We start from the raw sequence: 13,941 nt of genomic DNA on the forward strand, positions 1-13,941 counted from the left end.
ATGTAATGGATTGATGTAGATTGGGGATTTTGATGGAGTTGATGATGTGATTAAATTGGTTAATTGATTGTGTGCATGTGTGTGTTTGATTTAGGCTTGATCACCCTAGTTATTCACACTAGATTGCATTGAAAGTTCACATTGATACGGACCATTGATTTGTGGCTTGCATTTACACGATTGAGGTGTCTTGTGATGTTTCCTAGCTAGAGTTTATCGTAGTTGACGCTAGTTAGACCTCTAGGAGAATAGCTTGATATGCTCTTTTGGTTGCATAATTGTTCTTCCCTCACATTGCTTGACTTAGTCAACTTCCTAAACCAATTTGCATTGTTCATTGCTATTATAAGTGAATCCTAATCCCTAGCATTTTACTTGTTTGGTTTCTTTGTCTTAGTAGTTGTTACTGTCCTCTTTTACCCTTTGTCTTCGACCTAGCTTAGGCACATAATTGGAAGCACTTAGACATTACCGTTCCTTTGGGTTCGACCCTTGACTTACCTCTATACTTGTATTTAGGTTTGTTGAGTGTTTATAAATTTTGTTTGGCTTAGGAGGATTAGTCCAACGACCTAATTTTCCCACGTCACATCCCCGAACCCTGTTTGGTTCAAGACCTTATGGAGTTGATGGTCCTTTTGGATTCTCTTTTGGGTTTACAAGTTCCTAAAACTTGTTGGCGACTCTTTTGCTCTCTTTTCTTTCCCTTTGGAACGCCACCGTACTTTGGTGTATGATCACAGTGGGGTTCAAGTTTGGGATCATAATGCTTGAAATATTCCCTACCCATACGAATTCATAACCATGGACCTTCTTGACCTAACCCATATCCTTGAACTTTAGAGAACTAGAGCCATGGTTAGGTTGCAAACTCATTGCATCATATTGTGACTATGTGAACTACTTGTGCATCCTTGTTTGTGCATACTATATATGTGTTAACCGTTTGTTTGACTTGTGATTAAGACTAAATAAATTGAATAATGACTAAAAGGACTTTGTCTAATAATTAATTAATCTTGAATTACTTAAAGGCTAATAAATCGATCAACTTGACTTAGTACGACTTTAGGCATGTCCATTTAGAGTAAAATTACTGGATACAGTCAAGATTGATGTTCCAGCAATGGCACAGAAATTTGGACTGTGGCGCTGCTGTTTAATGTTTATCGCCTGGCGACAGTTCTGTCGTCTGGCGACAGGCTTTAAACGGTGGTGACAGTCCTGTCGTTTTAGCAACAGTCCAGTTTCTTGCTCGAGTCATGACGACGAGTCTAAATAAACAGTCTACTAATCAGTTTATTAATTTATTAATGGTTCAAACCACGTTTAAGTCTTTAATTGAGTCTAGGCACTTAAAGTCCAATGGTCATACACTAAGAGTAAAAGCATGTCACTCACACACATTCATAAAGCACACACATAACATGTTTGTCACATTATAACCATGTCTAGAGAGTCTTGCATGCGTGTTTTCCGTCATTTTTTTAGGGGGGTAAGTCGGACAATTAATCCTCCAATTTAAAACTTCATTAAAGTTTCCCTTAAAATATATACCCTATTTTTGCCTCTTCTTTTTTAATTTTAGACCATAAAGTCAAGTCAATTAGAGTCGAGTATTAAAACAAATATGGTTTAACTTACAGCGCGTGGACAAGAAAGGAAGGGCGTTTGATCAAGGACAACACCTTCGTGCAAATCTTACTTTTTGACAAACCGGTTAGTAGGAAAAGGAAAGCTATGAAGACAATGGCTAGTCAAGAAGAGCTTAATGAAGTCAAGGGACAGGTAGCCAACTTGGCTGAGACCTTGCAAAACTTAACTCTGCAAATAAGTGACCCTGCGAGACAGAAACAAATGGACCTAATCCAGGAAAGCTTGGGCAAGCTGTCCAACGACTTTAGATTCCAAGGGATTAGCTCACAAGGGGTCTCGGTAGATAAGGACCTTCTCCCGCAGAAGTTCAATCCTAATGACATCCCTAAATTTAAGGCTATGGATAACTATAATAAATATTAAGGGGATAGATAAGAAAGCATTTCATTCTGTATTTTCTTTGTCTTTAGAAGTTGTATATCAACAGTGGTACTTTTCACTTGATAAAGAAAAGGCCTCTAGTTGGGAGTCTATTGTAAGTGCTTTCATTGAAAGATATAAATGCAATATTCAAATTGAAACTGATCATAGAGAGCTTGAAATTCTAAAGCAAAAAGAAAATGAAGGTTTCACTTCCTTCTTTAATAAATGGAGGGAAACCACTGCAAAAATGGTTGAAGTACCTAGTGAAAAGGAATCTGTTAGGATGTTCATTAAGAACCTCCAAGAAAAATATTCTAAGCATCTTAGGTACCAAAGCAATCTGCATACCTTTAAAGTCGTCAATGATATTGGTATTAATATTGAAGATGACCTAGCCAAACAAAAAGATGCTAACAATAATTCAAATAGTGGCTGGAAGGGTAAGAAGAACGACAATCCTTCTTCATCTAAATCCACCCACTCAAACAATGTTAGCACCTTTAACTTAAATGAAGTCTTAGCAATGAACAACAATCAAGGACAAAAGAAACCATTTAGGAAGAACTATACTCCTATTGGTATGAGTTATGACACCGCATTTGACCGTTTACACGCAAAAGGTCTATAACTCCCATTGGACCGTTTGGGGACCTACCTGTCGAAAGGAGAACGGCTAGCTGGAACCCAAATGCACATTGTAAATGTCACCAAGGCAGGGGCCATGATACGGAAAATTGTTGGAGGCTAAAGGAAGCCATTCAAGACTTGATTGATGATAACAAGCTTCCATTGCCCCCTGCAAGCAAGAAGCCAAGCATCAACACCGCACCACTGTCGGATTCCTTGGCTATTTCTGACGAAGAAAATCAAGTGGACCCATCTAGTCTCATAGAACCTATTGAGACTATTGAGGAAGAAATCTTCGAAGATGTTGTTGAGTCTCATGACCAAGAACCTGCAACTAAGCAAGACGTCTATGTGTTAACACTAGTATTGTCAGAAATGTACAAGTTGTTGTTCCAAAGCTATGAGGCTTTAAGAGAGAAAAATGAGTTACTCAAGAGTAGACCTCCACCCAAGGAGAAGAAACCATTTTCTCTCCAAGTAATTGACACTCCCAAGAAAAATAACAAACGTTATACTCCAAATGGGACGTCATATGCTAATATGTTCAAAATGCTCTCCGAGAATGGTAAAATTCAACCTCTCGAACCGAGACCATTTGAATCACTAAAAAGGATGGACAAATATTATTGTTCATACCATCAATCAGGGGGACATACAATAGAGAATTGCTTTAAGTTCAAAGATTTGGTCCAACGATTGATTGATGATAAGAAACTAGTTCAACTCCCACAAGATGCTACGATCAATGGAGTGTGGGACAGCGATGATGAGGATGTCTACCTCAAAGATATCGAAGAGACTCCTCTATCAACAATATACCCAGTAAGTGACATTTGGAACGAGGAAGATTCGCCCATAGATGTCCTCACCAGGTCCGGGAGAATGCAACTTCTCATTTTAACACAACCTATGCCCACTATCCAGAAAATTCCCATACCAATCATAGAAGACAACGATGTTATCAAACAATTAAAAAAGACTAAGGTTGAAATGAACGTATGGAAGCTCTTAGCCACATCCCGAGAGCATAGAGTTGTAGTCATGGATGCTTTGGCCAAAGTAGGCATAGATTCGGACACCACTCCTGAGGGACTAGCTAACTTCCTCACGAGTGATCTTCCAAGTCCAATCAACTTGGTTACATTTTCGGATAAGGATTTACCACCGGAAGGTGACAAACACAACAAAGCTCTAAACCTCACAGTAATATGTAAGAGGATGAATGTTCCTATGACTCTCGTGGATAATGGTTCGGCAATCAATGTTTGCCCACTTAGAACCGCGAGAATGTTAGGAATAAGAGATGAGGATTTATCCCCATCAACTCAAGGGATAAGGGATTATGATAACTCACGCCGTCAAGCATTAGGAACAATCACCATGAACATAACGGCGGATGCAATTGAACATGCCACTACGTTCCAAGTAGTGGACATTAAAGCATCTTTCAACTTACTATTGGGACGCCCTTGGCTTCATGATCTAAAGGCCTTCCCTTCATCTCTTCACCAACAAGTGAAAGCCATAGTTGGAGGAATTCCAATCACTATCGATGCTTCATCTATGAGGATCAAAACAGTGGAAAATCCACTAATCAATGTAGAGCACGATGAAAATGATGAAGACTTGTGGGGCTTTAGCGAAGAGGTCTCCTTAATAGAGGAAGATGAAAGGACCCTTCTTCATTACGACCTCCACTCAAACATGGTAACTAATGCTATTCTAAGAAGACAAGGACACTTTCCTAGAATGACTTTAGGAAAGACGAAAGGAATAGCCAAGCATATGGGATTACATGGCCTCCCTAAGTTGGATACTTTCGGACTTGGTTTTGAACCAACTCGCAAAGATCTTAAGCGGGCCCAGGAAAAGTCGAGAGCACGAAAGAATGCTCGTGCACAAAAGAGGGAAATACCCATGGATCAATATCCTCTCACTCTAAATGGACAATTTATAAGAGAAGGAGAGGATTATCCTTGTCATGAATTTCCTGAACCTTTCGTTGTAAATGGCATAAGACAACCAGGGTTCGAGATCTTTTTGGATTGTTACTTCCTAGACGAAATCCCAGCTCCAATTTATAAGGAGAAAGCACCCCCTTGCTTTGACTTTAACGTCATGGGACTCCTCTTTGGTAGAGAAAAGAATGAGCCAAGATATATAGAAGACAACTCTTCGCTCATTCAAACGATCCTTCAAAGTGAAAACTTTGATCCCTCGAAATTCATCACTCTAATAGAAGATCAAAAGCGAGGATGGCGCAAAACAGTGAAGATGACCACTAGAAATGGAAGGAAGATTTCAGTAACTACAGGACAAGGGCCAATGTTCGAAGAATCGTCTGAGTCAGAGTCCGAGTCAGAGTCGTCCCCTATCGAGTCTTCCAAATCCTTAGTTGTAGCACCCCTACCTTCTATTTCTACTCCTAGGATAGTTAACAATCAAGTCCCAACGGACATCTCTCTATTCGATGTAATGATTTCAGAATTCAATAATATGTCTTCTTCCCCTTATTCCTCTTGCTTCTTTATCTAAAGATGACGAGCATTGCTTAACTAATGATGAAAATGACAAAGAAAACATTAAAGCAATGGAAACACTTGAAAATAAAACGCCAATAATTGAAGATACAGAAACGGTTGACATCTCAAAAGATCCAACCATTAAAAGAGAAGTTAAAATCGGACTAACACTAAGTAAAGATGAAAGAACCGATTTAATTAATCTACTCAAAGAATTTATTGATGTATACGCTTGGTCATACGAAGATATGCCAGGCATTAATAGAGAGATAGCTCAACACACAATACCATTAATTCCAGGAATGAAACCTGTAAAACAAAAGTTACGTCGAATGAAACCCGACGTAGCTCTTAAAATAAAAGAAGAAGTATAAAAACAAATAACTGCAGGTTTTATTAGGGTATCTAAATATCCCGAATGGATCGCCAATGTCGTCCTAGTTCCGAAAAAAGATGGTAGAGTTCGAATGTGTGTCGACTATCGAGATCTAAATAAGGCAAGTCCAAAGGATGACTTCCCTTTACCACACATCGATATTTTGGTAGATAATACAGCAAATCATGCGCTTCTCTCATTTATCGATGGGTACACGGGATACAATCAAATCCTTATGGCTGAAGAAGACATGGAAAAGACAACGTTCATATCACCTTGGGGTACTTACTGTTACACGGTAATGCCATTCGGGTTGAAAAACGCGGGTGCCACTTACCAACGAGCAGCGACTGCCCTACTCCATGACATGATGCATAAAGAAGTGGAGGTTTATGTAGATGATATGATCGTAAAATCAAAAGACCGCCCAGGACACCCAATAGCCTTAAAAAAGTTCTTTGAAAGGCTAATAAAATATAACATGAGGTTAAACCCTTCTAAATGTGCTTTCGGAGTAACCTCAGGAAAGCTCTTGGGATACATCATAAGCTCTAGAGGAATAGAGATAGACCCCACCAAAATCAAGGCGATCATGTCCATGCCACCGCCCAAAACCGAAAAGCAAATTCGGGGATTTATTGGCCGGTTGCAATACATAAGTAGGTTCATATCCAAGTTAACCACAATATGTGAACCAATATTCAAGAAAATTAAGAAGAATGTACCAATTATATGGGACGACGAGTGTCAAAAAGCCTTTGAAAAGATCAAAGCCTATCTCTCGAATCCTCCCGTATTAGCTCCAGCACTCCCTCGAATACCCCTAAGGTTATACTTAACCGTCACAAAAGAAACAATGGGAGTCATGCTTGCGCAAGAGGTAGAGAATAAAGAAAATGCTATTTACTACCTAAGTAAGAAAATGCTCGAGTACGAGACACGCTATACACCACTAGAGAAGTTGTGCCTCGCATTGGTGTGGGCCACAACTAAATTAAGACATTACATGCTTGTACATACCGTTTATGTAGTATCACGAATGGATCCTCTCAAATATCTATTCAAAAGATCTACACTTAACGGGCGTATCTCAAGGTGGATAGTAAACTTGGCCCAATTTGATATAAGATTCATGCCTCAAAAGGCAATCAAAGGATTAGTGGTATCGGATTTTTTGGCAGATTTCCCAATAGAAGATTCGACACCCTTGGAAGAGAACGAATTTCCAGATGAAAGTTTAATGATGACAGAGGATGATACATGGACTTTATATTTTGATGGAGCCTCAAACCAAAAGGGATGCGGCGTAGGAGTCTTACTAGTATCACCAAAAGATGAACATGTTCCTATATCCATTAAGTTAGATTTCGACGTTACCAACAACGCAGCCGAATATGAAGCATGCGTGGTGGGCCTCGAAACTGCTTTAGCCTTAGGAGTAAAGAAACTCCGGATATTTGGAGATTCTTCATTGATCATTAATCAAATCTCGAAGAGATGGAAGGTTAGGAGTGAAAGCTTAGCTCCCTACCAAGCATATTTGGAAACCCTCACTGATCAGTTGGAAAAGGTGGAATACACTTATCTACCTAGAGAGGAAAACCAATTTGCCGATGCCTTGGCAAGACTAGCCTCAATGGTTAGGATTCCTAAGGAAATTGAGCAAATGCCTTTAACCATAGAAAAAAGGCACAAACCAGCATACATTCAAGCTATAGAAGACGATGAAGTGATTCAAGAGGAGGAACATGAAGAACCATGGTTTACAGACATACTAAATTATGTCACCAAAGGAGAATATCCTCCTCATGGTGACAAAAGAGCAAAAAGAGCACTACGGCTTTTAGCTTCCCAGTTTGTACTCATAGGAGATGAATTACACAAAAGGGTACCTAAAGGTCGAGCTTTATTATGTGTAGGCAAAAAAGACACTCAAAGAGCTATGAGAGTAGTCCACGAAGGGATATGTGGAACACATGTTAATGGCAAAATGCTAGTCCAAAAGATAATGCGAGAAGGGTATTAATGGACTACCATGAATAGGGATTGTCATCAATATGTAAAAGATGCCCCAAATGCCAAATTTATGCAAATTTGCAACATATTCCACCATCTCTCCTCTACACATACACTTCACCATGGCCTTTCTCTACATGGGGAATAGACATAATTGGAAAAATTACACCTCCCGGAACAGGAGGTCATGAATACATCCTAGTCGCAATAGATTACTTCACAAGGTGGGTAGAAGCACAATCATATGCTAAACTCACCGCCAAACATGTAGCACTCTTTATCGAAAGAAACATAATTTGTCGATACGGAGTCCCACATGAAATGATAAGCGACAATGGAACTCACTTTCAAGCCGAATGTGAAGAATTGCTACAAAAGTATGGTATTCAACATCATCATTCTTCCCCTTATAGACCTCAAGCAAATGGAGCAGTTGAGGCCGCTAATAAAAATTTAAAGACGATTATCGAAAAAATGACTGAAAATTATAAGGATTGGCCTGACAAACTTCACTTTGCACTGTGGGGCTATCGCACGTCAATCCGAACATCAACAGGAAATACGCCATTCAACCTAGTATATGGAATGGATGCCGTACAACCTGTAGAGTTAGAAATACCTTCTCTACGCATTGCGTTAAAAAGTAAACTTGATGAAGTCGAATGGACTAGAGCACAGTATGAAGAGTTAATTCTACTCGATGAAAAACGGCTAGAGGCTCTACATCATACCCAATGATATCAAACCCGCATGGCTAGACATTTCAATAAGAAGGTCAAGACTAGAAATATCACGGTTGGGGACTTGGTATTAAAAGCATTAAGAAAAAATGTTTTGGACCCAAGAGGAAAATTTAGGCCTAATTGGTCCGGACCATACATTGTTAAAACAATCCTGTCAGGAGGCGCGGCTAAGTTAACTGACATGGATGGTAACGAGTTTCAAATATGACAAATCTTGACCAACTTAAGAAATACTACCCATAATTACTTGAGTAAAACACTCAAGAGAGCTACGTTTGGCCTGATTCCTTAAACAAAGGATACGTAGGCAACCCCGACAGGATGCGGCCACTTTAATTTTTCAAAATTTTGCATCCCAGAGTTAAAAAATACATGTCTGCAAAATTGCAAGACTGGCGCCATAAAAAGGACTCTGTCGCCAGACGACAGCCTTGTCGCCAGGCAACAGAGGTAATTCGTCAGCGACAACCATTTGGGTAACAGCGCCAAGTTTCTGCAAGTGTCTGGGAAAATTTTGTATATTCTGGAAATTTGTTCGACTTCCGTACTCGAATAAATTCTCCGAAAAATAAATAGTGTAATTGTTTTCATTGCTTTAAATGTAAATTTAATTTAAATAAAAGCTGAAATTTTATTAATTAATAAAGAAGTTACATTATTGATGAAATAAAAGCTTAAAAATTAACTAAAACAAATCAACATTGTCTAATAAATCAAAGGAAAAACAATGCTCTAATCTTTTTTCTCCTTAATCCTTTTCCAATTTTTGTCCGCATTCTCTTCCTCTTCATCCATAACCTTTGCTAGGAGACATCTATTAGAAGATCTACACTCTATTTTAGTATAGATAGTTTCCCCCTCCGCTAAGACCCCGTGTTTCTTCTCCACCCAAGCCTTCTTTTCTGTAGAATCAACTTTTCTTTTTCCTTTGTCTTTCTTAGAACTTTTCTTTCTTGGCATAATAGGAGTTTTGAATTCACTTCTTTCCCTTAGGCGTTCTCTAGCAGGGACTTTTTTGTCACCCAGACGATTCTTCACATCGGTCTTCTCAACCTTGACTTGGGATTTCTGAAGTTTTCCATCAAGCCATTGCTTTAATCTGTTTGACAAACAAGGTGGAACCCTGTGGGTAATCACCTCCCATAAGGGCCTACCACTCCAATATTTGTCAAAACTCTCAACTTCTTGTGACACAGGAAATTCATAAAGACGGCGGAGATCTCCTGTACGGATGGTTTGTGCAAGACCATATTGTCTCTTAACTCTACAAGGGAAATAAAAAGTCAATTTTGATAAGCTCGGGAGACGACAGTATGCTTGGCTATTACAACCAACCATCTTCTCAATCTTCCACCAAGGGATGACCCAGTTCAGAGTAAAATCACCAGCAGCAAACACTTTGCTCCACTCACGGCGACCTATCCTCAAAAATCGTTTCTTTCGCCAAACCACGCAATTCGGAGTGTATTTTTCCATGTCATCAGGAGGATTAATAAGTTTTAGCCTCTCCATGAGCCATATCTGTAAACATACATTTGATTAGCATTGCAGTGTAAAAATATTTTTAATTCCTTGTAATTAAGAATAGTATTATTTTAAACATGTAATAAAATTGGAGAACCTCGAAAAGGTGCTTTTGGATTCTTTCTCAATGCATCTAGCCACAACATGGTCTCTCCAACAATTAGTGGCATTGGGTTTCTCCCGGATTCAACTTGTTCTATAACAGATATGATTATTGCTTGGCCTTCATTATCTTTAGGAAAATTTGAAAATTACCACCCAAAAAGGGGTCCTAATTTGAAATTACCACCCATTAAAACTTTTATTTTAAATAACCACCCATTAAATTAAAAAAATGTTCAGATTACCACTTTTTTATGTTTTCCGGTGGAATTTCCCATTGTGGGCCCCACCTTATTAAATTCCCTCTTTTTTTCCTTCTTTTCTTCGACCTAACATTCTGACTGAGGCAATGATCTAAAAACTTCATCTCTCCTCGATTCCTCCACTTCATATTCAAGGTCAACAACAAAACTCAAATACTTAAATCTGAAAATGTACCTATTCTCCTCCATTTCTGCAAAACATAATCCAAAAACAAAAAAAGAACAAGCTTACAACTTCATGCAACTATGAATCATTCAAATCTTTCAATTGCAAAACACTGCACATAAGATACAATTACTCAACATAGCAAACAATCATTCAACAAATTTGGACAACATCAACTCCAATTAGCAGAATTCAAAAAAAAATCGCACAATTAATTGCAACCAAATAGCCTAATTGCAAAAAACCCCCAATTTAATTGACTCATGAACCCTAATTCCTAAATTGGCCAAAAAAACCCTAAATTGTGAAGTAGTTGAATCATACCTTTGATGCAAATTGAGTGTACAATCCTCAGCAGATTACTTCTTCTCACGGTAGCAGTTGAAATTTGAGGAATTTTGATTGAAATTTGGGGCAAAATTTGTGACTTGAAGTTGTACAACTTATAAACAACAAAAATCGGGGAGACAGAGAGTCAAAATAGTGAAATTAGTCGTTTATAGCGGTTATGTGGGGCCCTCAAACGGAATTTCCACTGGAAAACATAAAAAGGTGGTAATCTGAAAATTTTTCAAATTTAATGGGTGGTAATTTAAAATAAAGTTTTTAATGGGTGGTAATATCAAAACAGGTTCTCTTTTTGGGTGGTAATTTACAAATTTTCCTTATCTTTACCACTAATTAAAAGAAGATGGCTAAACATGCAAAAGAGGAAAGCTCTTCTTTTATAGACATGAAATCCAGAATTAGGTTTGTCAAAATAATAACGTGCCAATTCTTTCAAATCAACTACATCGCCATGCACTATATTTTTTAAGTCCATACCCCTTAAATCAAAGAAACGCTCGAAATCTTTGTAATAATATTCACTTACTCTAGGCATTACCGCAAGATCTGTGGAATAAAAACCTATAATGGCTCCAAATTCTTCCGGTAAAGGGCATATTTCATCATGGAAAAATCTAAAACAGTGAGTATTAATATCCCAATATTCTACGGCAGAATAGATAAAGTCTATGTCAAGACTCACCGCCTTTACACCATACATACCCCCCATATGGAAAAAGTCTAATTCCTTTTTCTCTTTGGAAGTTAAAAAACGACACCACTCATTCATATATCCACAAAAAGTTCTTTTAGCTAAAGGCATGATTACTAGTTAATTTACTTAATTAATAAACTGGTTAAATTATGCAGAAAACGTAGGATTTTGGGGCTATTTATAAGCTTTTTTCACAGCAGAATTCAACTCATGTGAGAATTAGGAAAATTTACTTTTTCGCCAAGCGACAAGTCTGTCGCGTGGCGACAGGTTTAATTACGTGGCGCCAGTATTTTTTAGCAGCGAAAGCTGTTACGCGTTGAAAACCGTGTTTTTACTTGCTCGAATTCGACTTTGACTTGACTTATCCTTATCATTTTCCTTTTTTATCCATACACCTTTTTTACTCTGATTATTATTTTATTTTGTTAAGCTTAATTAATTTTAGGCTTATTCTTAGTAATTATACTTTTGTCCCTTCATTTTTTCATTTTTCATTTTTCTTTTTTGGGGGAGAAAGTCGGTACCCTCCATTAATATTAAAAATGACGGAAATTTTGCGCAAAAAATTAAACTTTCTCACACACTCACGCGCACATAAAATGAAAAAAATAAAAATAAGAAGATAAAATGTTTAATACATAATAAGTGCATATATACAAAGTGTCTAATACATGAGTCATGTAAATAAAAATAGACAAAGTCATACAAAGTCAAAATAAATAAAAATACAGGTACAACTACGGTACAGGAGGTCGCAAATCGTGAGGGACACCAAAAGTGTCAAAGAAAGTCCTACTCCGTGGAGTATGTCCATCACCATCCCCCGAACCACCAGTCGGCACAAACTGTAACTCAGGGCCAGGCCACCTAACCTCAACCTGGTACCCGACGGAAAGAGGCTGGGGCTGCAAAGGCTGCTGCGACGACGAGCTAAACTCGTACGACCCACCACCCATCCCACCTCGGCTGGTCGGCCCAGTCGGAACATCCTCAGGAGATGATGCTGAGTCCTCTACAACGGCGGCCTCAGAACGACCACCCCGACCACCTGAAGTAGTCCGACGACGCCTCGAGTCAGACCTAGTAGTCTCTCTCCTAGGCTCGGGTCTCGACCGAGTGCGTGGAGAAGGAATAGGTTGTCCCTGCAAAAGTAAATCAAAGTTAGCAGATGCAAGTAAAAGACAAGACAAAGATGCTAAATATAGGAAGTAATACCTCCTCAGCGTCATTGCTACGACAGGTAGCACGGTTCCGCAACCTCACGAGCTGGCTGCGAAAGGCGTCTATGCACCTAGCCATAGATGTCACCACCTCGCGAGAAAACTGCCAAAGTAACTAAGTCAGTAACAATTATAAAGCAAATATAAAGACAAGATATGTGAAGTTACTTACCCGAGTCTGGTGACGAGAAATAGAACGCTCCACAAACTGCTCCCCCTCTAGAGCTGGTGGAATGAGCTCCTCGATCGGCCCATACATGCCCTGGTAACGTATGGACATACTCGGGGGAATGAAATCCCTAGGACCGGCCTGGTAAGAATAAAAGGTTAGGAAAATACTTGGGGGCTACCTAAAGAAAGACAAGTTAAATAAATAAAAGCATACCGCTGCCTCCTCTGAAAGGACAGGGGCCGGCGCTAGCAACGGTAGCAGATCCTCCTCGTAATTCTTCTCGAGGAGAATGTAAGATCTCCAAGGAGTACCCCGAGAAGATCCGCTGGCTCGATCCCGCTGCAAGGCATCATGAAACATATGCCGAGGTGGAGGAGCAGGAACTACAAAGACGTCTGAGGAGTGTTGAATGGATACCCTCTCCCCTAGGTAGACCACCGCGTCGTAAGTTCCCAGAAAATAACGACGCTCAGCAGTATACTGCGTCGCCAGCGCAGGAACAGCAAAAGCAGCCCAGGGTCAATAGACCGGGCTGGGCTCCTGCAAAATCACTATGTAAGGAACCAATACCAAAAGGCGATAAAAGAAAAAAAGTGGTAGTTATAGAAACCTACCGAGAGGATCATCTCTCGAAGGCGTAGTACCTCCGATGGACCTCTGCGGCCTCCCCAACTAGCAGCAACAGGGAGCACGCGAGGAGAAGGCCTCGCAGGCGCAAGTGAGGGGAAATACTCGTAGAACCAGATCTATATGAAAAGGCAAAAGTCAGTAAAGATTATGCTTCTAACCTAGAGTTAAATCTCAAAAAGAAAAGAGATATACCTCTACGACCCTCCAAAAGCTGGAAAGGGCCACCTCTCCAGACAAGGTCCTGTGACAGCAAGAACGCCGCAGGCCCAGCAGAAAGTCCGCATAGGCCATGCTGGCCCAGTCATATGTCCCGACCAGGTGAAGGTCGCGAACGGCGGACAGGTAGTAAAGAAGTACCCTACTACCTCGGTCAGGGGAAAACGTCCCTGACAGCAAGATCAGCACAAAGATGCGCACCCGCTGCTCTCGGGTGGTAGCATCATCCTTAAAAGCTGCAGCGAATGTGCAGCGACGAATGCATCGAGAACTCATCTGTCCCGACTAAGCCTCGGCCTG

Source organism: Chenopodium album, chromosome 21 (genome assembly GCF_948465745.1).
Source record: "Chenopodium album chromosome 21, dcCheAlbu1.1, whole genome shotgun sequence".
Lineage (NCBI taxonomy): Eukaryota > Viridiplantae > Streptophyta > Magnoliopsida > Caryophyllales > Amaranthaceae > Chenopodium > Chenopodium album.